At 41.2% G+C, this 22678-nt stretch overlaps 1 protein-coding gene across 1 annotated transcript in view; it reads right to left on the minus strand.

The window, feature by feature from the left end:
- Positions 1–19475, minus strand: part of Tob (Transducer of ERBB2) — a 119912-nt gene extending 100437 nt beyond the window's left edge. Inside the window, exon 1 of the mRNA XM_071587568.1 lies at positions 18585–19475. The gene's annotated coding sequence lies outside the window, so the exon portion shown is untranslated. The remainder of the gene's footprint in view (positions 1–18584) is intronic.
- Positions 19476–22678: the final 3203 nt, after the last annotated feature.

Consider the following 22678-nt stretch of genomic DNA (forward strand, 5'->3'; position numbering starts at 1 on the left):
AGCGAACCAAACGACATGGAGTCACGAAGGAGAGGGAGGGCAGCGGCTGCCTTGAAATGAGCGACATTATTCCATCTAAACGACGGCTGCCGGTGCCTCATTTCTCTTCCAACTAGGCAAGGTTTACGCACGAAGGCTGCATCTCTCATTTAGCATTGAAACATCCTGATTAAATGGCTTCATAGAGGGAAAATAATCCGGTTATAGAACTTTCGAATCAATTCAGTTATGTCTGGGCAACTTCTACGCCGCCCATACGAAAAATATAATTTCTTATTATTATTTTATCTATTCTCGTAATCTATTCCATTCTGCGGGGAAATGTACGTCATATTAAGCACTAATTGCCTGGCCCCGATAGAGAGAAATTAGTCTTCACCTGATAGACAATCCTCGACCATCCCGACGGTGATCAGGGGTTCGATTCCCGCGTCTGTTTATCTCAAGCTAGGGACCTTCGTTGCCTTAATAAAATCATTTCTTTTGTGAAATAATGAACTAAAAGTATCAGTACTTTTTCTATTGTCCTCTGACTTCTTAACTTTATTGAACCATCAAGTTCATAATATATCCAAGGAAATTGCAACCAACCATCCAAGATTTGATCTGATGTATTCGCATTAGCATATCCCATTTTGTGCTGGATAAAGAGGTAACTTATCAATTAGTGGACTCGTGTTAAAGTATATGGACCGCTAAACATTTTTGTACAGATACTTATCTGACCAGCTCCTTTATTGAAGGTAAATCTGAGCACTACTGATGCTTTTTGCAAGGCCTCGTAAATTCTAGTTTCTTAAATTTTCGGTAATTATAGCCAATCATTTGGAGACGTCTTCAGAAATCTTCATATAACTATAGGTGCATCTCGTGGCAAACAAATTCGAGGTGATGGATTCGTTTACGTACATAAAATGTTCCTCCCACTATTTTAATTCGCATGTCAATTTTTCACCATAAATTGTCAGAAATGTCCTATAATACCGTAAACAGACTAAAATATAGTACTTAGCGCAATCATAGCTCATCTCATGGTAAAGACATGATGATCTTCATTTGCGTGCTGAGGGGCACAATTTTTTTATCAAAGGTGGTAGTGAAATCCTAATTCCAGGAGGGCAGCGAGTAAATTCATTATTACTTCTCCACAGGTTATTCGGACCCTCAGCACAATCTTCCAGCAACACGAGAGACCCGAAGTCCTTTTTGCAGTCCGCTGGAGTATGCTTCCCATAGAAATTAACAGAAGTATGTTGTAAAAATCATACCATCATGTAGCAACAGCGATTATATAGCATACTATTTGGAAGTCTCAAGTTATAGTTCTCTCTCCAAGGATGATTTTGTAATATTCTATACAAATGGTTTCTTTCGACACATTCAATTTCGAAAACATTAGATGATGAAAAATAAATCTCCCGCAACAATTTCATGTTTAAGACAACTTCTCTTAGGAAGTTCTTACCTTGAAGCATAGAATTAAAGTTCACAAACAACTGCACTGCGTTGTTTCCATTGACCATGTACTTTTATAAGAAACCACATTCCATGATACTCTAAATTTTTAATGACTGAAGTTATTTTCCGAAAGTAAACATTGCTGCACAGTCAACAAACTGTTATTTTGAACAAGACACAGTTTCTTGCAAATACTTGAACTCATGAGTGGACGGCCTATTAATTTAAGAAAAATTGAGGTATTTTTAGAAATAATCAATAGTGAAAGCGCTATAATACTAGAAAATATGGCGCTGTTAAGTCATCTCGATTGTGGGCAAGTGGCTTCAATTCCCATGAAACGACTACTGGGCGATGAAATTGACAAAATTCGGCGATATGATGCATTCGTACTGCAATATCAGGAACTTCCTGCATGCGCTTTATCATTCCGTTAAGCCTGACAAGAAATTTGAAGTTTTATTAATTGTCATAGTGGAGTGTAGGGTGCATATTCATGTTTATACAAATGTGACTGAAATGATAGAAAGCGATACTCTTAGCCCGGTGAGTAAGCGTTCGACTTTTGTCCGAAGGGTCCGAGTTCCATTTAGACACCCTAAGCCGCGTGGTTTTTCACGACTTAGGGTTTAGAACGAATTGAGATCTTACCTCTTCAACCCAACCGATTTGATCAGTGTGTTTGTGATTAGGTTTAATCGAAAAATGTGTTTCTTTAAAATTTAATTACCCAATTTCCGTCGTCAGATGAACTAAAACCCATAATTAGGTCTTAATAAATGTCAAAAGTCTCGTAAAAGTTTTGATGTAGTTTTAAGTAAATAGTCAATGCCAAATAGTCGGCGAAAGGACGAGGCGAAATTTTAATAAATCTATTTGCAGTTTCCATTCATCCGGATAACACACTTGTCATCCATTAAATATTGTACGCGCAAGTCGGAAAATACGTATTTCGTATTACTCGTATTTCAAGGAAGTCATTCACGCCGGCGATAAATTTCTCTCATTTTGCTTTACATGATTTTGTCATGTTTCGCGTGGAATATTCCTGATGACTGAAATGAAAACAAAGCAATTATTATGAATTATTTTAAGGAATCTAAGCTGCAAAACATTTATGATGGCGTAATAACTTGCCAAGTAAGATGCAGCTCGAAGTTAGAGCGACTTTCGTACGGCTTCCAATTTGCCAACGGTGGCGTTTCCAGATTATCAATCTGGACAAACTTTTCACATATAATCCCAAACAAGCCCTCAGCTTTCAGTAATAAATCGATATCTCATTTTTTCATCCTTAGTAATATTTACTTCCCAAAATATTATCTCGCCAAACCAAAATGACCGTAAGAAATTATATCTTGATTCACAACTGAGTGAGGCATTAAAATTACATTTATTATCCACATAAACACAGGATTATAAGTGATACGAAACTATTTTTTTAAGAATTTTCTTTCCATAATTGGCGGTGTGTGTTAGGCAGTGGTGAATCAAATACCTTCGCCCATCCTGTTTCGTGTGAATAATGACGGATAACGAAGGGACACCTATTCTCCCGTAAATTCATACTGCATAAATAATAATGAAGAACGCGCCACTATCTACGTAGCATAGCCGGGGCTAGCCGTATGAACACCGTCCATTTTCGAAATTTAGCAGGAAAATTTCCACGATTGTAATGTATTCAGTTATCAAGTTAAAGTGGTGGTACCCTGGATTTTTTCGCCATTCTCGACATCTCTGAAACCACCACCGTCAAGAATGAAAACGCGAGACCAAGCCCGAGAGATAAACCGAATCGAGTGCATTTATTGCGATACCATTGTCAACGAAAAAAGGAGCCTTTCAACCCTGTGACCTAGTAACGGCCGGAAGTCAACACTAAGATCTTCCGCCGTTGCAGCTTTGATCAAAAATATTACACATTTTAATCCCTCTGAACAACTCTGTTAAACACAAATGAACAGGGAGTTAAGCGTCCGAAAGATATATTAACCCTTATTAGAATATGGTCATGGGTTAACTGAGCGGTAAAAAACTAAAAGACCGTCCACAAAGATGTTCTCTTGAACCTATTCTATAAAATGAGTTTGCCAAAAATACGGGATAAAAATTTGGGGGTATTTGGCCCGGTCATTCGGTTTCCGCTATGTGCCAAGGTGGCCTCCCAGGCTGGGCACCATGATATGCCCTGTCATCGTCACTGTGTACTGACACCGCGACTGTATGATATAGGGAATGAAAAATCTTTCCGTTCATAAAAATCGCCGAGTGAATCGCTGAAGAGCAGCAATGCTGGGCAGCGGCTAGGGCCGGCGAAGACGTCGGACGCTCACCATAGGTCTGTCCATAATTAACCCGAAAGTGTCCCTTCCTGAAAACATTCTAGGCCTAGTTTGAGGGCTCGAAGAAAAACAAGAGAGAGCACTTAAAAATGTATTAACTCGTCCTATTACGAAACTTAAAGGTTTAGAAAACAAAATAATAATCGGAGAGCGTTTTCCATGAATCAAGAGAGACGTTTGAAGTCCAATTATACTCTGTGACTCCCAAAAGAAGTGAAAATAGGTATTCAGACCACCATTCAAATCATTAAAAGACACTAAAACCAGCCAATAGTCGTAGCCCGGCAGTAGTAGTCCGGAAATGCAGCGATGGATTTTTTTAAATTACAGGTACGGTTGGGAGTCATCTCTAAACTGTGCTGTAAGTTTCAATTTATGTAAGAGAAATGGAGCATGCGTTTATCATTTGTATTATTTCCAGTGGTTGAGGCCTGTGAAGTGCATTCGATCAATATGATCCCTTCCTTACATCAAAATATATTAAACAATTTATTAACTATAAAGATACCTGTATGCCATCGTTATCGTCCAGTATATAAATGTATTCAATTTTTCCAAATTTGGTTTTAATTTAGTTATTTTCCATTCAGAAAAATAAGGAAAAAGCAATTAATCGCTTTCTCGGATTACCATCAGAACAATCCAAAGCTATACGACCTTGGGCAATTTTCAAATACAGCTACAACTTAATATGAAATCACATTTCCTATCAAAATGCTCATATTTTCATTCCCAGGATTAGTTTCACTGAAGTGAAGATAGAAAGATCTGAGGAGTGACCACGTTGCCCTGCAAGCGGACAACGCCATCGGTCCTCGCTGAATGAGCGAAACATTATAACGAAGCCTTTGCCGCATGAGTTGAAGGAATCAGAACAGAGATAATCCTCTTTCTTTCAAATGTTCGCGCACCAATTTAATTTTACTCGTAAATTTTTCCTGAATACTTGCAGCGAGTCAACCTGGGGTCCCGTATCTGAAAATCTACTCGTCAATTTACGAACCCTCGTAGTTCAGTTGTGCAGGAAATTCTGATGAAAGTAAATATTTTCCAGCTATTTCCATCAAGTCTACTTTTCAGAAGACTTAAACTTAGATGGCTTAGAATACTTTTCAGTTTGCAGTCTATTATTTTCAGAGAACTTGTAAATTGACATATGGCTTTGAGAAATGAATCCAAAGCGACTTTTCCCAAGAGAATTGGAAACACTAGGCTAATCGAGATGCCCACGAACTGAGGCTTTGCGTTGGAACAATGTGACAGGATCTTCCAATAACACGTGACCACACTACGTGAACTGGTGGCCTCCCTACTGGAAAATCAGCTTTGCTGCCAGAAATAACTTCCGATTTCGTATCATAAATCACTTGAACTGTTTTATTTTTTACTTCTGATATCACACTGGTATTATCAAATCAGCCGATAACACTTTAAGAGTGAGAAACGTGATTGTCAAAACCATAGCTACGGGTGGCGCCCAGTTCGCGATAGGTAATGATAACCGACAGCGTTTCCAATCGGAATTAAGAATATTTTCACGGCAATGCTGTGATTTGATTTATTATTTACTGTATTCATTTATTATTTTTATCTTTCTTTCTTATTATCACTGGTATTTCGCCGGAAATGTGTGCACGTTTGAACTGAAACTGTTGGATGTATTATTAGTCAGTCAGAGTTATATTCTGACCACATGATTTTCTTTTTTTTTACGAATTGGTTCTTCTTTTTCTGAATATAAGACCAAAATAAATAATACATTTTTCAAGATTTCACAGATTATTCTGATAACTCCATCAAGCAGGAAGGCTCTGAATGCAAGGCTTTCCGGCCTCTCGCCAGAATAATCCAGCAGATTAGTCGGCGAAAACTTAAAAAATAATAAAGCAACGAACAGCATCACCGAAAAAACTTCTCGGTTCCATTATGGAACGCTGTGAAATATTAATCTCTGACTTAGTTCAATGCTTAAGTAAGAGCGAATTTCGATGAAACACTTCTATAAGGCTTTCAGGCACTCCATTGAAATTTATCATGCACTAGGAGAATAACAAAACCCTTTCGGACGATCAGAATAACAACAGTCGTCCCGCTGAAAAGGTACCTGATGAAAACAGACCAGGTCTGAGCGGGCAATGGGGTCCAAGAAGTGAGGAGAGGGAGCACACGAGGCTTGCACTCGAGCAACGTACCCGGTCGCTGAACTTTACCAAGGCCAGTACAACTTGCAAATTGAATAGAATGACTTGGCCCCATTTCCTTACAGATAAGTCTTCCCCATTCCAAGCTCCACACGTTTCTACCGCTGTCATTGGAATTACCCGGATTGACTTCTCTCGTTCCAACGTAGGAGACAAGTGCGAGACGGAAAATTCAATTCAGTTCATGCTGAACACTTCGGAAACTTCATTGTGTACCCAGGAGACGGCCCCCGTTAACATGAACGAATACCAAGCAAGCATCATGATGGTGGGAACCGTGAGGAGCACGCGTCCGAATGGAAGCCATGAAAGTATTAATTCGATGGTGCCTGTCACACCATCTACTCCAATAATAACGACGCGAACTATTTGGCGGCACGCCCTTCGCAAGCGTTCCGTGAAAACGAAATAAGAATGGGTAATTATGAACGAATCTCCCAATTCAAACGTTTTTTCAAAGTGCTTAGTTGAATAAACAAAAAGAGTCACAAGCCGGAGAAGTGGAGAATAATCTTTCAGGGCCTCAGCCAGGAGTTGAACGCAATACACTAATTCCTGGATACGATACTGCGTTGCTCAAACCGTGCATGGCAAGAAACGTATAAACGCAAGGTGCTAATTGAATGAGAAAATATGACTACGCGTTCAAATTAGAAAACCTTTTCCAAATTAATCAGATTATGCGTTATAAATAATGGGAATATGAAGCTGAATCGTGAAAATTGATCTATTAATACATTAGCACGAGCGCATGAACGGGGATAGGTTCCGGGATCAAAATCTGGTTCAGTTTTCGGAGCTCGCCAAGGCGGCTCCGATGGAAAAATACACAGTGCGAACAAAAATAACCATGCACAAGAGTAGGAATAGCCGAAAATGGGTCCCTGGTCTGAAAATGAGTCCTCGTCCCGAGGTGAGGCGGCACACCCAAAGAATGAAATCATGACTAAGGTCGGCATATATCGCTGCCAATTCCTCCATTCTCTCCAGCAAAATACCACCGCGGATGATGTACTTAAGACAACCACGGACTGGAAAAATAAACGGAAATGGAAAAGAAACCCTACCCATTGAATTTAACGCTTAATTTTCTTTGCACTAATAGAAATGATTGCGAAAAAAACTGGTAAATATACTGAATCGAACTCAAATGAAGAAATATGATTACATCGATTAGGTCAATCAGGTGACGAATCCGGTGGCCTCCGCCGCGGACAGCACATTGCCAATTGTCCCCACTGTCCCCGCGGACAAATCCACTCCGGACAAAAGGGTTTCTACTCACGTGGATATTAACAGCGAGTCCCCCTTTTTTAAAGCTCGATCACATCCAAACGATTTCCGCGTCACATTCTCTGGCACGTGATTTTTTTTGGAAACAGCTCTTTTTGGAACAAAACAGTTGTCAGGCTTGTTATGAAGCGACAGACTCCGGACGCCTGGTTAATAAGGCCCGGATCGCACATCCGCTTCCGACACGTGAGAGGAGGTTCCCCACTTCTTAGCAGTAGTCCGCCGAAGGGATCAAAGTCATAAGGGAGATTTCTCGATTTCGATTAATTCGCAATACTCGCCGAAGCACAAAAGAAACCAACCCCATTAAAATGAGTACGATAAGGACGAGAATAAAAGATTCAGAGACACGATTCTGGGGTCTGGATGAGTGAATTTGTAGAATGACTAGGTGATATCGAATATGTTTGTAATGGGATGTCGTTAGGAAAGATCTCGTGGTGAGTTGAGTATTCTAATCGTCAAACATTCTGCGAATCAGAGGCTTATGCAAGAAATTCTGGCAAATTATGTAACGTGGAGCCTCGCCAGGATTTTCAAAAATCTTTCCTCCACCTGATCTTTATGAAGGCGAACAATGCAGACCATAAATGGGCCTTCACCAGCAAGTGCACGAATTTTGAATGCATTCGTTGTAAATGATGTATCCACAGGTATTTTTTTCAAATTCATTCATTTGTTGACACACACGCGATGTCAAACATTATAAGAAATGAAATTTTCCCGGTGCCCACATCATTACTGCATAGGATTGAACATGCAAGGTTCAGCCGAAATAAAGTTCGACTATTTTTTAACTTGAAAATTTAACGCTTATCCCACAGTTCCAATAAAATGATCTCCATCTACAAATGGAAAGCAATTGGTGACCTAATGACAGAAGCCTTATGTACAAATGTAAGCAAGAGACGAGGGAAGATTTTGAAACTAAGCGCTGTTTTGCATGGCTCGAAATTGTCGGTAGTTTATTCTTAAAGGCAAGCACAGATTTTAGGCATTTGATTTGCATGAATATGGACAAGTAAAACTGACGGAAAAGTAAACGAGCGGAAAAATGCAAGCCAAGGTATTGGAGGAGAGAGAGAGAGTAGTTGGAAGACATTCAAAGAAGGCAGATAAATTGGATGCAAAGCATAGCACGTGGCAATAGCATGCCGAAAACTGTGATTAGAGGGGAGAAATTTGGACAAGCGCAATAGAGGGATGTAAATATTAGGCACGTTGGACTGAATGAAAGGAGGCAGAGAGCTTGCGGAGTGGAAGAATAATTTACTGCAGTACGGGGCTTTACGGTGTTTAGTGCGGTGGTTATTCTCTGTGTTCATCGAGGACCGTAGATTACCATTCTAATGAACTGGATCAGAACATCTTGGTACTTCGTGCAGTTTGCCCATTCTTTAGGGATTGGCATGCTCACTTGTGTGCGAGTTGTGCGATTCATGGTGTCAGGGCACAAGTCACAAAAAATAAAGCGAAGAGTCCCCAAAAGAAATATGATTTGATATCTTAGCGCTTCTCTCCACCTCTTCTATACCCTTGAATTATGCGAAATCACAATGAGCCCTCGAATCAGTTGTCTCTAATTTTTTCTTTACTGTTCGAGGATTTGGTGGGAGACGTGGATCATTTCCTCGTATTCGGCTGGTAACTTTGAAATAAGTTTGAATAAGCACTGAGTTTTCTTCGTGCCACTATACAGTTCGTATTTCAGATTATGCTGCAACTATGCTAAGCTCTATGCTGATTAGGGGCCGTTTTCTCGCTAAGAGCGACTTTTCTGAAAACACGACTCTCAAGTGTGAATCGCGTATTCGTTGTGTGGCTCAAATAGCGAGAAAATCGAATGGTGGATTCTTAAAGTCGGCTTAGTTAATATCATGCTTGTCGTTCCCCAGTTAGGCCCGATGTCATGGCTGGCGCCCAAAGAGTTTCTCTAAAGGTGAATCAGTGTTTATCCATTTGTTAAATCTTATTTTAAAGAGCGGGTTAGCATTCATTTTAAACATTTATTTCAGGGCCTCATTCATTGCTCCATTCGAGGATACTATGTACCGTACGTCGCGTTTAAATTTTTTGCAATTTTTCAAGCCCAAACTCTACTGTTAATTGCATTGGTTCCCATGGAAAAAACACCTCATGAATCAATCGTATTTCCGGTGGATCCTCCTCCTCCTAGAGCGATATAGTTTATTGGCGATAAAGCATTGTGTATTTTACGAAGTGTTACGACAAATTCAAAAGCGAACGGTTGCATAACAGTGTCTGAAGTCTCATACAGTCTCCTTGAGACAGCTTCCTATCGCAATGCAAAGAATGTTCACTCTCCCAAGTCAAATAACTGCCATTATCATCTTTGTACCTCAAAATGTAGTCCTCGTGAAACATTTTCAGCAAACAGGAAACCAGATATATTCAACATGCATCAAGTGTTGATACTAAAAAATGTTGGCCATTTACTGATTCCTTTCTCGGAAGGGGTCACTTTCATAATATTTTTGTCACTTGGCACTCCCATATGCAATTAAACAATCGGCTAATTACCATGATAATATTGTCAGCTAAGTACGGATAACATTAGGGACACGGCGTGGAGTAGTCTTGGGAAATATTCTTACACCAGAATAAATTTCACAGTAAAAACGAAAGCTCGTGAAATTCAGTCTTAATGTGCAAATAAAAAATATTCCTAGGAAAACTTCTACAGTTAATTTATGAACACGAAACATGTTCCGACGCCATAATTCAGTGAAGCCAAACACTGGATGATCACTTTGAAAAATCGAGAGAGATATCGTGTTTGTAAATAAACTGTGATATTTTTCTAACTATTTTTCGCAATCAATATATCTTTCTACGTTTGCGTACCTAAGACTTTTCATGTTTCTGCAGCAAATTGGGCCGCAACACAGGAAAGAACAATGGCAGACTCAAATGTGGCCTATCTGTCTCTATCATATCAACTACACGATATATTTACACACCTTCCCAAGTCTCGTGGCAAGCTAAACCGACTACTACAGAATGTTCATAAGCTTCAAACCTCAGAAAACCACGGAATATGAATAAAGAGAACATAAGTTGGAACTTGTATTAAAATGCCGGAAAGAGTCGGCAAAGAATTAAAAAGTATGCAAAGAAACCGCCAACTGCATGGTATGTAACCGTAAAAATTAAAAAGAAATAAAACTATAAGTATTCAAAAATGAATGAAAAATTTCAGAGTTTAAGAGGACGCCTCGGTAGCTTAAGTGGCTAAAGCACTCGACCGGATATTGAGGGATCTGGGTTCGAATCCCAGTCAAGGCGAATGATTTTTACACTCTGAAATTGTTGCATTGAAATGCACATTAGCGGATGACTCCGTTAAAAGTTACTGTTGCGGCATCTCCCGCAGTTTCTTTGGATAACTTATTGTTACAATAGGATTCAATTGTAACGTGTAGTTGGCTTTAGGGGATGCTTTTAGGTAGATTAGAAAAAGGTCAAAAGCTGAGGGGGAATATGCACTACTTAGCGAAATGAGAGTGCGGGATAGAAAAACGCCGCCTTCATTGTTATGTTAGGTCAAGCCACTGCATCCGAAAGTGCTCCACCGTACTTCGCTCGCAAAGGCTAATTTTCTTTTTTTACCATGCATGTATTTCCATCCATCTTCCAACATAGAAGACCACACACAGGGCCTGGTTTAAATCTGGATCTCCAGAGCACTGCAAAACCACAGTTTGTGTAACACTCAATAAGCAATTGGAAAAAAATGAATAAAAACCCATATCCATCATCTTCCAACCCGCATCCCTCAACCATTCTCACCGAATCCAAACTGGGCCAGGGCGTATGGCCTCACCGCTCTGTCATAACTATTAAATACAGCAAGTATGCACGTTACTTATGGAGCCACGTAAAAGGAGAAAGTAGGCGTGATTGTTTCCTGCTATACGAATCGAAACCGTTTGACAACTAGCCATAGAATGTTGTCATCCTTTCTTTCCTTTGTACTTGTATGTTGTTTTCTGTTCATTGTGAGCTTCACGGATTCATTTTGTTTCATGGAGTTAGATGATTTATTCTTTTGCACCGCTACTCTGTGCTTTCTCCTCAACTATTATATGTTCATATCTCCAATTCTCATTTAACCTTCCTCTTGATTTTTCACAGTAAATGATAACTCCGATGACAATGATCGAGGCACCTATTGCCGTCCGCAACAGCAGCAAATTAATTGTCAATCACAACATCTCGGAGAAATCGTCCCCTAGAGAATAGAAGATGCATGGGAGTCAGGATAATGCATACGAGTGATGTTGAAGCTTGTCTTAAACGATAAGCTCAATGGAAGTCAGATGAATTTCCAAAAAAACAACCGCATCAGCGAAAACTCTGGGTAAGTAAACACTACGGTAACGAGCCATGACAAAAACTATGTCATCCTTTTGCGGAGCAATTAATAGGGAAAACTGAGCACAATAAGAGAGGTGAAATACTTATAGACCTCCATTTCGATCGGAAGTGACGTATTGAAAAAAAGGACTCGCAGGAGATAGCGGCCAGCTAAGTTCTCAGACCAAACAAGCTAATGAGGAAGAAAAAAATTGTGGCGCGATAAGAGTTAGGTCGAGCAATATAGTATATCAGTGACTCGTGACGCTCGTGAGTGGGTCGAAGGCCGCATCTGGCCCAAAAGTTAAAAACCGACGAAAGAGGAAGAGACCTCGAAACGTAGGACGGATGTAGCTATTATAACATGCAGTCCCATATGGTTTCGATGAGCAGCCAGCCACCTTTCCGTCAGGTTAGCTCGTTCGCTTGATTGAAACGTTAAGCGAGTCTCTTAACTGGGAGAAAGAAAAACAAGAAATATAAGTGCGTCTAACCATGTACGTTGTTGCACAACAATGTTAAGAAGTTTGCGGCTGGTTCATTCTTAGCTCAGGGACACTCAGGAACAAAAGGGAGCAAAATAATTCGACAAAATGCAGTAGCATAGATATTATGAAGAGCTATTGACTAGGTCGAGGCGGTAAAATAAATGGACATAACAAGGTATATAGGCAATGTGGAAGAAATACTACTTTAACCTTAATTGATTCAGTCACTGGAGGATAGTATTCATATATCCTCTTAAACCGAAAGTATCGTCTATTTGATGATTAACTATGCATACATCACATGTGGATAGCCTTTATATTTCGGTACCATTTCCGCTTGCATCTCCTATTTGATGCAGCTGAAAGAAGTGTTTCAAGGACCATAAGTTTTTTATTCACGCTTATTTACCGCAGACGGCAGGAGATGAATTCCTCATATTTTTTCCCAGCTTTAAGGTCGCTGTCAAACGGTCAATTAAGTGCCATGAATACTTATTAATACATTTCCTCTCCAAGCCACAGCAGCGACATTCCCTATTCCGAGTCCAGCTTTTTGTCCCAGAGATTTTCCTCTTGAGAAAGTTTCGACGAGTATTACTGGACGTTTTCATGTTTTCCGGTGGACGGACCATTGCAACCGCATATTTTTCTCACATTTTCTCACCAGATAAGAGTGTACGAGAAGTAGGAAAATACATGTAAGACAACATCCACTCTCCAGGAACTTAATAAGCACTCTCAAAGCATTTGAGGAAAACATAGAAGAGTTTCTCACCATGAATAATAATTCTGTAGTTATCATAGAGGCATTGAGGAAGTTTGACACATTCCAAGGCACTCTGCGCTCTCGATTCCTTGAATTTGAAATTAATTGCCACTCATCACAATAAAGAACGTTCGTACGTTCTTGCAAGTTCGTATTTTCAGTATTTCACAGAGGATGAGTTAATGATATCGTTAAGGACGGTTTTCACTTTCTACCGGCGTGGATATGATATTTGGATTTGTGCGTACAGAAATGCTTTGCGGCTCTATGCAAACAAATTTTTTTATTGCAAAGCCGTCTCCTCCTCTTCTGGAGAGTTTTTTTTCTGTCGACTGGGAATTCTGCCGAAAATAGCAGACGGATTACTTCCGAGAACGATCGTAAATAAATTGACAAAAAACTTGTGGGGGGGGAGGCTTCTGTGCTTTTAAGCAATGATGTACCAATCACCCCTTCTATCTTAAAATAATTTACAATTTGAAAATGTAGACTATTACACCAACCTTCTTAGATGCTTTTCACACGATAGGAACGGCCATTTATATTCATAATCAACGAAAGAAAACAGGACACTCTTCACAAAGAAAAAAGCAATTTAGGAATACGTCGTCCCGTGATTCGTCAAGGTTCAGCAGCCAACTAAGGTCAAGTGAGAAGAACCTCATCGGGCTTTGTACAGTAACCCAAGCAAACTGAGTCCAAAGCCTGATATATGAAAGTGAAAATGTAAGAAGATCGACTTAAAGAAATAACAAGGAGACCAATGGGCTTAAAGAATAAGAGTGGGCACGGAGACATAGATAGACCATCTCCCCCTTCCTGGTCATCGCAGTGGAGACTCAGGCGCCAGACCCTAACGTGGAATAAAACTGTTTACAGAAGATCCAGATGCCGAACAAGACCCGATTCTCAATTCATCCTCAACCGATCGGTAAGCGTTCCCAATCTCCTAACCTGATGATAAACTTGGATACAACGCGGGAAGCGAGTGTGAAATAATTACTTTAGGGGGGTGACCTGAGGTTTTAATTCGCCTCAACCATTAGCTAGTTTTTAATGCTCCAACGCTCGCCCGTAATCGTTCGGATGTGACAAAGAAAGCAGGATGCTCTGCGTCAACTCTCACCTTTACGGTTCGAGCGACGCCGAATCAATAAAACTTGGCACCCGGAATAAATTTCAGGTGGGCCCAATCGGCGAAACATTTTCTTGATAATTTGTACTTAAGTTTCCCCCGCCGACGCCTTTCGTGATATTTCACTTTCCCAAAGAGTAAATCGGAATACTTTTTATGCAATTTACTTCAACCAATCTTCATGCAACGGGATGAACGGCTATGCGACCGGATGGGCGACTTCGTATGTACAGCAATGCTCGGCGAAGCCCCTTCTGTTACCCGCCCCAAATTTTATGCGCGTTATGCGTGTGCGCTGGGCGACACTGGCACGCAAATGCAACGACATTCTCTTGCACGCAACCTTCGATTACATTACCCGAGCAATTTAAAATTACCTCCGAGGGTGTTTCATAACCGAGGCGTGGGGCATTCAGCCGTCCGCGTGCATCGCTTTAAAAACATCTCAACAACTTGGCCAACTCTGCCATCTTTCTACGCTCAAATCCGCGAGAGTCTGAGACCAAGTTATGCTTGTCAAGTAGCACAAAAGTTCCATTAATTCCGACAGGTCCGGCATCCATATGGCATTCGCATCCAGAGCTTGTAAGAGCGGGCCTCCAAAGCAAAAGTAAAGGGAATGGGGATCGATCGAGCACTAACTCTAAAAAGTGATTTTAAACTGACATCTCTGGACCTGACGGTGATAATAAACTTTCCCGGAAGTTTTATTACTTGTCTTCTAAAAAAGTAAGGGACGCCAGGGGATCGGGACGGCATGGTGACTAATGTGCTGTCGTCACACCCCGAAGAGGGCCCGGGTTCGTATCCCGGAATAGGCAGGATATTTCTGTGGTATCCCGAACCCTTTTAGGGAGTGCTATGTGGAGAGCACATCAAGTGGAGAACGCCTTCCGTCGGATGGGGCGTTACGTTTTGGGCCTCTTCGCGACTTTCCTTACGAGCACTGGCATTTCCTTATAACCCTGGCATTCTCTCCACCCTTCTTTCCCCATTCCCTTACAGTATTACTTGTATTACTATCAGATCAGATTATCGTTACCTATCCCTAATGGTGCAAATGATCTTAGCTGTCGGGCGCCTGCCGTAACTATTAAATAACACTTAAAAAATAAATTTAACCAAGTGGTTTTGACTGCATACTTAGATCGTGGGTGGCAATCAAGTGAGGGGAAACGAGTTTTCTTAGTTGTTAGCCCTCTAAAAGTCTTTATATGTATCCATATTTAAATGTAAAAAATGTTGTAGTCATTCCCAGCCTTGCCCTCTCCGCACAGATAAGTCTCCCTTAACTGAAATAGTGTCATTACCTACCCTAACGAAATGAAATGTGGCTAATGATTTTGACGGGTGAAATTTATAAATCGATTGTTTTCAAGGTATAAGACCTCATCCACTGCCAACGCGGTCAACACTACGTCACTAATTCCAGACAAGCGCATGCCTCACATTGGGATTCACGACAAGTTTAAGGATAGGAGGAGGAGGAATATAATCAAAAACAGTGAGGAGGAATGTCAACCGAGAAAAATTTATACAGAATGAAATTTTACATTAAAAACAATTCGAATTTGGATCTGGGCGATGCCTTAAATAGGCGAAAAACGCGTCATGCCATTAGCTTTTCCGTGAAATACTACGACTGATCTTTTTCCCTTTATGTTCAAAGTTGCCAAGAAATGAAACATGAAGTAATATAATTTACACAAATACTTTTTCGTTCACACAAATAAATGGTATTTCATAGGTACCACCTATGGAGAGTTATGGTTAAGGGCCTGACCCAACCCCTTGTAGATAATAACGAACATTTTGAAAATCTACTTTAACCTAAAATTTCGGCTGACTTATTTTCAAAATAGTATAAACAAGGAGATTTTGAGGTTTTCAATTAAGTTTTGAGAAGACATGACATTTTCATTCTGCATCATATCTGCTTATACGCGAACTCTAAAAAAAAAGCCACGCCATTACGGTCCTCAAGAAGCGGATCTAAGAGAGTGAAGTTAATGCATTATTGCAGAGGTCTCTCATTGCCTACAGGTGCTGCCTAATTGTAAACATTTCGATCCAGGCAAATAGTTTTGGTAAAAGAGTAGCCACGCCGATACTATTCAATTAATAAAGAAACAATAACAATGTTTATGATTAACTTTTTATTGCTGGGGAGAAAAATAATTTCTTTGGTAAAAAAAACAGGGCAAACATTGAAAAATGTACCACCCAAGTTTGTAAAAACATCTCAATCCCCGCTTGGAATGTTCAGTGGGCAAGATTCTATTAGTTGGCGATGTCTATCTCCTAGTATGTAAATCCCGCGTGAGACCAAAAATGGAAAGCGTTGGTAAGGTGGTTTTTTCATACATGTCTCAAACCTTTTACTCTATGATCTTAAAACTTGATGTAATACTGTCATACATTTTTGGCCGGAAAATTAAAAATGCAATAAGTTCTTAATTAGTCACAGTTGGAAAATTTTAGGGGTAGCAAATGGAGCGAAAGGAAAATTAGAAGTGAAAAAAATGGTTAAAAAGGGAAAATACGTGTAAGTTAAAAAAAATTACCCGCCACGGTTTTAAGTTTATTTTTTCTGCTATAATGGAAAAAATATATGGTCAGAAATATTAGATAATATCATTCCAATTTTCCAGAATCTGGATGTTTGGTATCCGATCTTATGAAATTTCTGGGCATGAATCCGCCCAGTGACTGGGCATACAGGCCTATACACCCGTCATCACTTAAGTCCAAAAGACATGATGACATGCAACTAATGAGGAATGACGACTCTCAGTGAACTTCACGATGGTCACATTCCATGTTGTTTAAGGAGTATTTTCCTTCAACATAAGAGCCAAAATAAATTTCACTTTGTGTTTAAACATTGCTGTAAGTACTTGAACTAGCTTGGGTAAGTTGGGGAAAGATTAAAGGAACTTTAATTTTGAAAGATTTAAATCGAAAAATACCATGATTTACTTTCAAGTCTTTTTCAGCAGCACTACGAAGTCTAACGGTCATAAATATAGCTCGAGTCGCAGCCTATGAACGCTCGATTGGCAGCCATAAAACAGCTTCCTTCCAACCCTCTTTTCTCCGCGAAATGCTAGGCTCATCATTGTTATTGGCATGGCCATTTTGCGACTTGGTGATATAGTTATAACTATGGGAACTTATCAGTGACAATTTTGGATGAATTACAAAACCGGTCATTCCAGAGCATAATGAAAACAACTAGTTCAGCGATGCAGCGAGGTATGTCTTTCGACAGCTTTTTTAACAATCATGTACCATTTCAGTACAGTTTCGTGAGAACAATAAAACCTTATTTTCCAGCCTGAGCTGCAAAGATCAGTAGAAAATAATTACAGTAGCATGCTCTCCATTTAAAATAGCATAATTTAGGCGGTGGACAAAAAGCACGATAAACTCTACACAGAATCCCCTGGGAAGTCTCAATCGTCGGCGACGGCATTCATACTCTCAAACCAAGGTGTCGCCGGTCAGTGGCCGTAATTGTCTTCGAACTTACTTCATTGACACACCTTCGTCACCATAGGCGTAGCGGAGCCAAGCTTGACCCACCCGCCTCAGAGGTCACCCCCGGTTCTTTTTCCCTCCCTCCCCAACCGGAACAAACTGAAGATCGATTTACGTCGTACCTTCCTGCATGTACAACACGGTTATACCATTGTCTTCGCATTTCCTGACTACGACAAACCTGTTAACATTAAGTTCCTTTTGTAAGCTATGACATCATAGCCTTTAAAAGGTCCGTCGGCACATTTATTTTTTTCGTTATACTTTCGGAGGCCGTGGAGGTGCGGGTGGAGTGTTTTTGCTACGCCGCTGGCTCCCACCCCGTGAACGCTCACAGTCGTACGCATGCGTACTTGAGTTCCACGATCAAACGCCAAACGTTTCCGAAAGCCGACCTAGGCGGTATCTTCGAATGAGTTCTGGCCCGGGCGACGCCACGTGTTCGAATTCAAAACAAAGGAGGCGGCGGGCAATACCGAGGCGGGGGCGTCGGCCGCCCTCGTCAATCGTCGGAGCGACACACGACCGTCTCAATCGTCGATAGGGAACCCAATCGGAATTGAAAAACCTCCCGCGGTGGGCTCCCTCTCGATGAACGGGCGACGCAGACGGCATATGCAAGGCGAAACAAGTCGAATCGGGCATCACGCAATTTCCCGAGGGAACAGTACGCGCTCGCGACGAAAGGAAGGCGACGAACAACGTTGAGCAACCGGCACGCGATTCTCACGGACGGGGGGGATGCGGGGAGGGTATAAAGAGAGAAAAAGAAGACAAAAGGGAACAACACACAAACAAGCACGTGTCCGTGGTGAAACGTGGGGTGGGGAAGAAAGTCGGGCGAGAAAACGGAAGGGCGGGAGGGGGGGGACAGAGAATTGGAGGGAGGAAATCTCTCTGCAACAGCTGCAACCAACTTAAGCTGGAAGGAAGGGGCGTGGTCTCCCTCCCCTCTCTTTTTCGCCTTCGTCTTTTGCTTACCTTTCCTCCTCCTCCAGGCGACCTCCAAGGGCGCAAGTTCAGTCCACTAGTATAGGTGGCGTAGGTACGGTTTGGGTCGGTCGCGGCTCCGCAGTCTGTCGGGTGAGCGAAGTTACGTCCGAATTGCGTAACGGCGCGCATCCGTTTCTTCTCTCTCTCTCTCTCTCTCTCTCCCTCGCCCGCCCTTTAAACGTCTCCTTCCTTCCTACTCTAGAGCGCGTGTGAGCGCGCGGAGGGTACGGGCATAAGAGGATGGCGGTATATGGGGGGTTTCGGAGGGGGGGAGAGGAGACGTACCTCCACAGGGGTTGTGGTGGTGTGGGAGGGGAGGGGGTGAGGAAATCGGGCGCGGTAGATGGTGTGTGTTATGTGGGGACCGCGCGAGAGAGGGAGAACTCGGGCTAACGTGTGAGTTAAAGAGAGAGCGCGCCTCGGTAAATATCCCTTTTCGGCATGAACCTGGAAGAGTTCTCCGCGAAATGTCGTCCGACGAGAGGAGAACCCGCCTTTCTTCAGCTCCTACTCCTCCTCCGCCTTACCCCCTCCCCAACTTCGCCCCGAACGAAACCCGTTCTCTCCCGAGTGCGCTATCGTTACGCCGCGAAAGAAGAACAAAAGTTCTTTTATTTAAGACGCCCCGGTATATGTTCTTTTTTTATGGGTTTCGTGTTGTCGTTTGGTTCACAATTGGGTCTTCTGGAAATGTTATCCTCGGATTCGAATAGAGTAAAATAAATAAAGTCGAGCGAACACACCGGATCCTGAATGTTCCTCTCATAAACGAATAAAATGAAAATCAACGTCGTTATTTAGACGGGGGGAGGGGAGCTTGGAATAACGAATGGTTCATTTATGCGGTTATCGCAACCAAGGCACCCGTTTCGTGGCCTATCCGAGCCAGGACTGCGTCGGCTCCGCGCCCGGAGTCCGCTCTATATATGCGGGACTAATCACTGCGAAGATGAGAGTATCTCTCCGCGCAGGCCTCCCCTCCGTTCTCTACTCCCTCCCCAACCCCTCCTCGCGGCACTCTTCCCCTCTCCCTCTCGGTCGGATTATTACGGTAAAGGACGTTCTACGTCACAGCTGCTGCGTTGAGAGTGAGCGGGTTAGGGATGTTGGAGGGGCGGAGCAGGCATGCCAACGCTGCGGAATCGACCGAGATATTTATACTCCGGTGGTTTCTAAACCCGAGGCGATGATCAGGGGGACCGGGATGTTCGGCGCATCTTGGTTTTCTGGGAGATAGAAAAGTGGACTAAAACCTTAGGCTCTGAATTTAAAATCAATTCAATCCAACCGGGGTGACCGTACAGTTTTTGTGATATACAAAGTCATGCCTGAAGCGCGAGATGAATTAAAGATAAAAAAACAAAAACTCTGAGGTGAAGAGTATTTGGTACTTATTCATAGGGCACAGAGTAATTGAGCAAAACATTAGTGGTGTTCTACATAGCACATGTCTTGGCAATGGACCAAAAGGAATGCGGTATGTCATGTCATGAATCAAGAACCTGAAGGACACTATTGGGATTATGGAGAGATGGATGAGAAGACAATAATTGAAACACTACCCAGACATCCATCAGATGGAAGGCTACACATTACTCAATCCATTTGATGACAGCTCACCTGACACATGCTAATGAGCAATGAGCTATGAGCATAGAGAAGAGCTGAAAAGACCGTGAACACTTCCCCTGCGTCATTATAATCAAGTGTTCATAGGTTTCACATATCAATAAAGTCAAGTTTTGGTGACTACTTTCAAGGGCCTGTCCACTTTTCAGGAGTCATGTATCCCCATCCTCCAGTCTTCTTGGTCGTTACAGTCTTCTTCTTCCAAACCTCGGTCCCTCATAATTAAGGTTAATTTCTGTTCTCAATGTTTCCCTAAGCTGCCCATGTTTCCTTTTTCCTGGTGGTGACCATTCTAGCAAGGTCCTTCATCATCTTTCCTTATCTATTCTTCAACCATGGCCACATCATTGTAGAACTTGTCTCTGGATTCTTTGTACCATTAATTCTTTCGTATCCATTGTTTGTCTAATACCTTCATTTTTTCCTTCTAACTTGGATATCTTGGCTTGTCTCCTTATCCCTTGCTTCTCCACAGCTTGTATTTTACTTTTCAGGCATTCACTCAAGTCCAGCTATGTGAACCATAAGTCAGGATGCTCTCTACTGTTATTTGCAGTTCTCTCCTTTATTTTTGTAGATATAACTCTACTCCATAGAAACCCATTCAATATATGAAGCTCTCCTTGAACCTGAAAGACTCTTCATTCTACATATTCACTCCCTGGGAATTCATGAACAATGTAATCTAAACACTTGAAACTGTTTAACATCCTTGATGGTTCCTTGGGGTAGCATTTTAGTTAATACCATATAGTTAATATCATTTCCATCACCTACTACTACCACCAGATATTTGATTTACTTAATGCTTACTCCCTTAAGCCCTCCTCCTTCAAATTCTTCCTACAACTGTCTCATAATTAAATATGCTTTCTGCCGTTTTTGTGCAATCAATACCTGATCATCTGCAAACAGTAGAGAGAATATTTTCTCACGCCTAAAGGGGACAATCATACTTCCACAGGATCGATTCCATCGTTCCTACTCATTTTGCATATATATTTAAAAAAGGGTGGGGGGACATTCCACAGTCTTGTCTGTGTGCTTTAGATATTAGGAACTAAGTAGAGAGCTCCTTTCCTATTTGAACAGCAGCTCAAGACTTTTGGTGTGCATGTTTAATAAGTGATATTGGTTAAGATCTGGTATCACTATGTTCCATCGCTTTCCGAAGTTGACTAATGGGTACATTATCATAGGCTATTTCAAAATTCACAAGTATCAAATGAACTTCCTGGCCTTCAGTATGCAACTCCCCATTTATTTGCCTGAGGCTAAAAATTTTATTCATACAGGATCATCTCATTGTAAACCCTGCCTGATCTTCCCTTTGATTTCATATTTCAACCTATTTTTAGAATGCTGCTAAAAAATTCTGTTAGTGGATGCCGCAATTTCCCTAATATTATTTGAGTCTTTCTTATTTCCTTTTTTATAAATTTTCTTTAAGTTTTAATGAATAATTAACATTAAAATGGCTCTGATTAGCAGGTCTAGCAAATTCATGCCAACTGCATGCATTGAAAACTCTGTATGTCTGCCTTTTTGAAATATTCTACTTCAGCATGTTGTGTGCAATTCCATTCGAAAATGCAATCTACTGATGCATGAGAGGATGAAGCAAAAGAAGACAAAAAATAATTAAACTTTTACTTACTAATTCTAGGTTTGAAGGTTACTCATCAGTGATATGAAGAAGCTTCATGCACATATGTAGTTTATGGGTTATATGCTTCACTCTCTTGTATCTATGATAGTTTTTAATCATGCATTAATATTTGATTTTCATTAATCTTTAAAGTAATAAAATAAAATTAGCAAGGTAAAGTTTATGGCTCTGTAAAATATGGGTAATACTCAAGAGGTAAGGAGTTAAAGGTGACAGGCTGTAGCACTCATTATTATTGTTAAGGGGAAGTATGTAACATTCTGTAAAATGACATAACCAGAGTTGAAATAAAAAACCACAGTCATCAACCTGAAGGTTAGTTAGATAGGTGAGGGTAGAGCCACATCAATCCTAAGTACATTGGTGGGTGAAATCCACAGTTCCTTTCCCTATGCTGTCCTGGAAGGATACCAGGACTTCCTTTTCCCAAAGGAAGACCTGGTATCCAAAAAATCACACGGTAAAGGTGAAGGTGCCCAGAGGCATCCTTGGGAATCGAAACGGGGCTTCCATCATTAGCCCAATACTTTACCCACTGGAACACCATGTCCCCACACACAATAATCAACCACAAAATGTTGTGTCTACCTTATGACTAAGGGTATAATTGGTATTATTTCTCTATTTACACCCACTTTATTTGCACCAGTGTGATCCCAGGTGCATTTACAGGCATCGTAAAGTTGAGTAAAATATGTATCTACATATACATTACTGCAAAATTAGAGTCAACTGTTGAAATAATTTACAGTTTGCCAAAAAAGTGACAGATTCAAAACCCAAG

The sequence above is a fragment of the Hetaerina americana genome, unplaced genomic scaffold (assembly GCF_022747635.1).
Source record: "Hetaerina americana unplaced genomic scaffold, ioHetAmer1.1.p SCAF_1, whole genome shotgun sequence".
NCBI classification, from domain to species: Eukaryota; Metazoa; Arthropoda; class Insecta; order Odonata; family Calopterygidae; genus Hetaerina; species Hetaerina americana.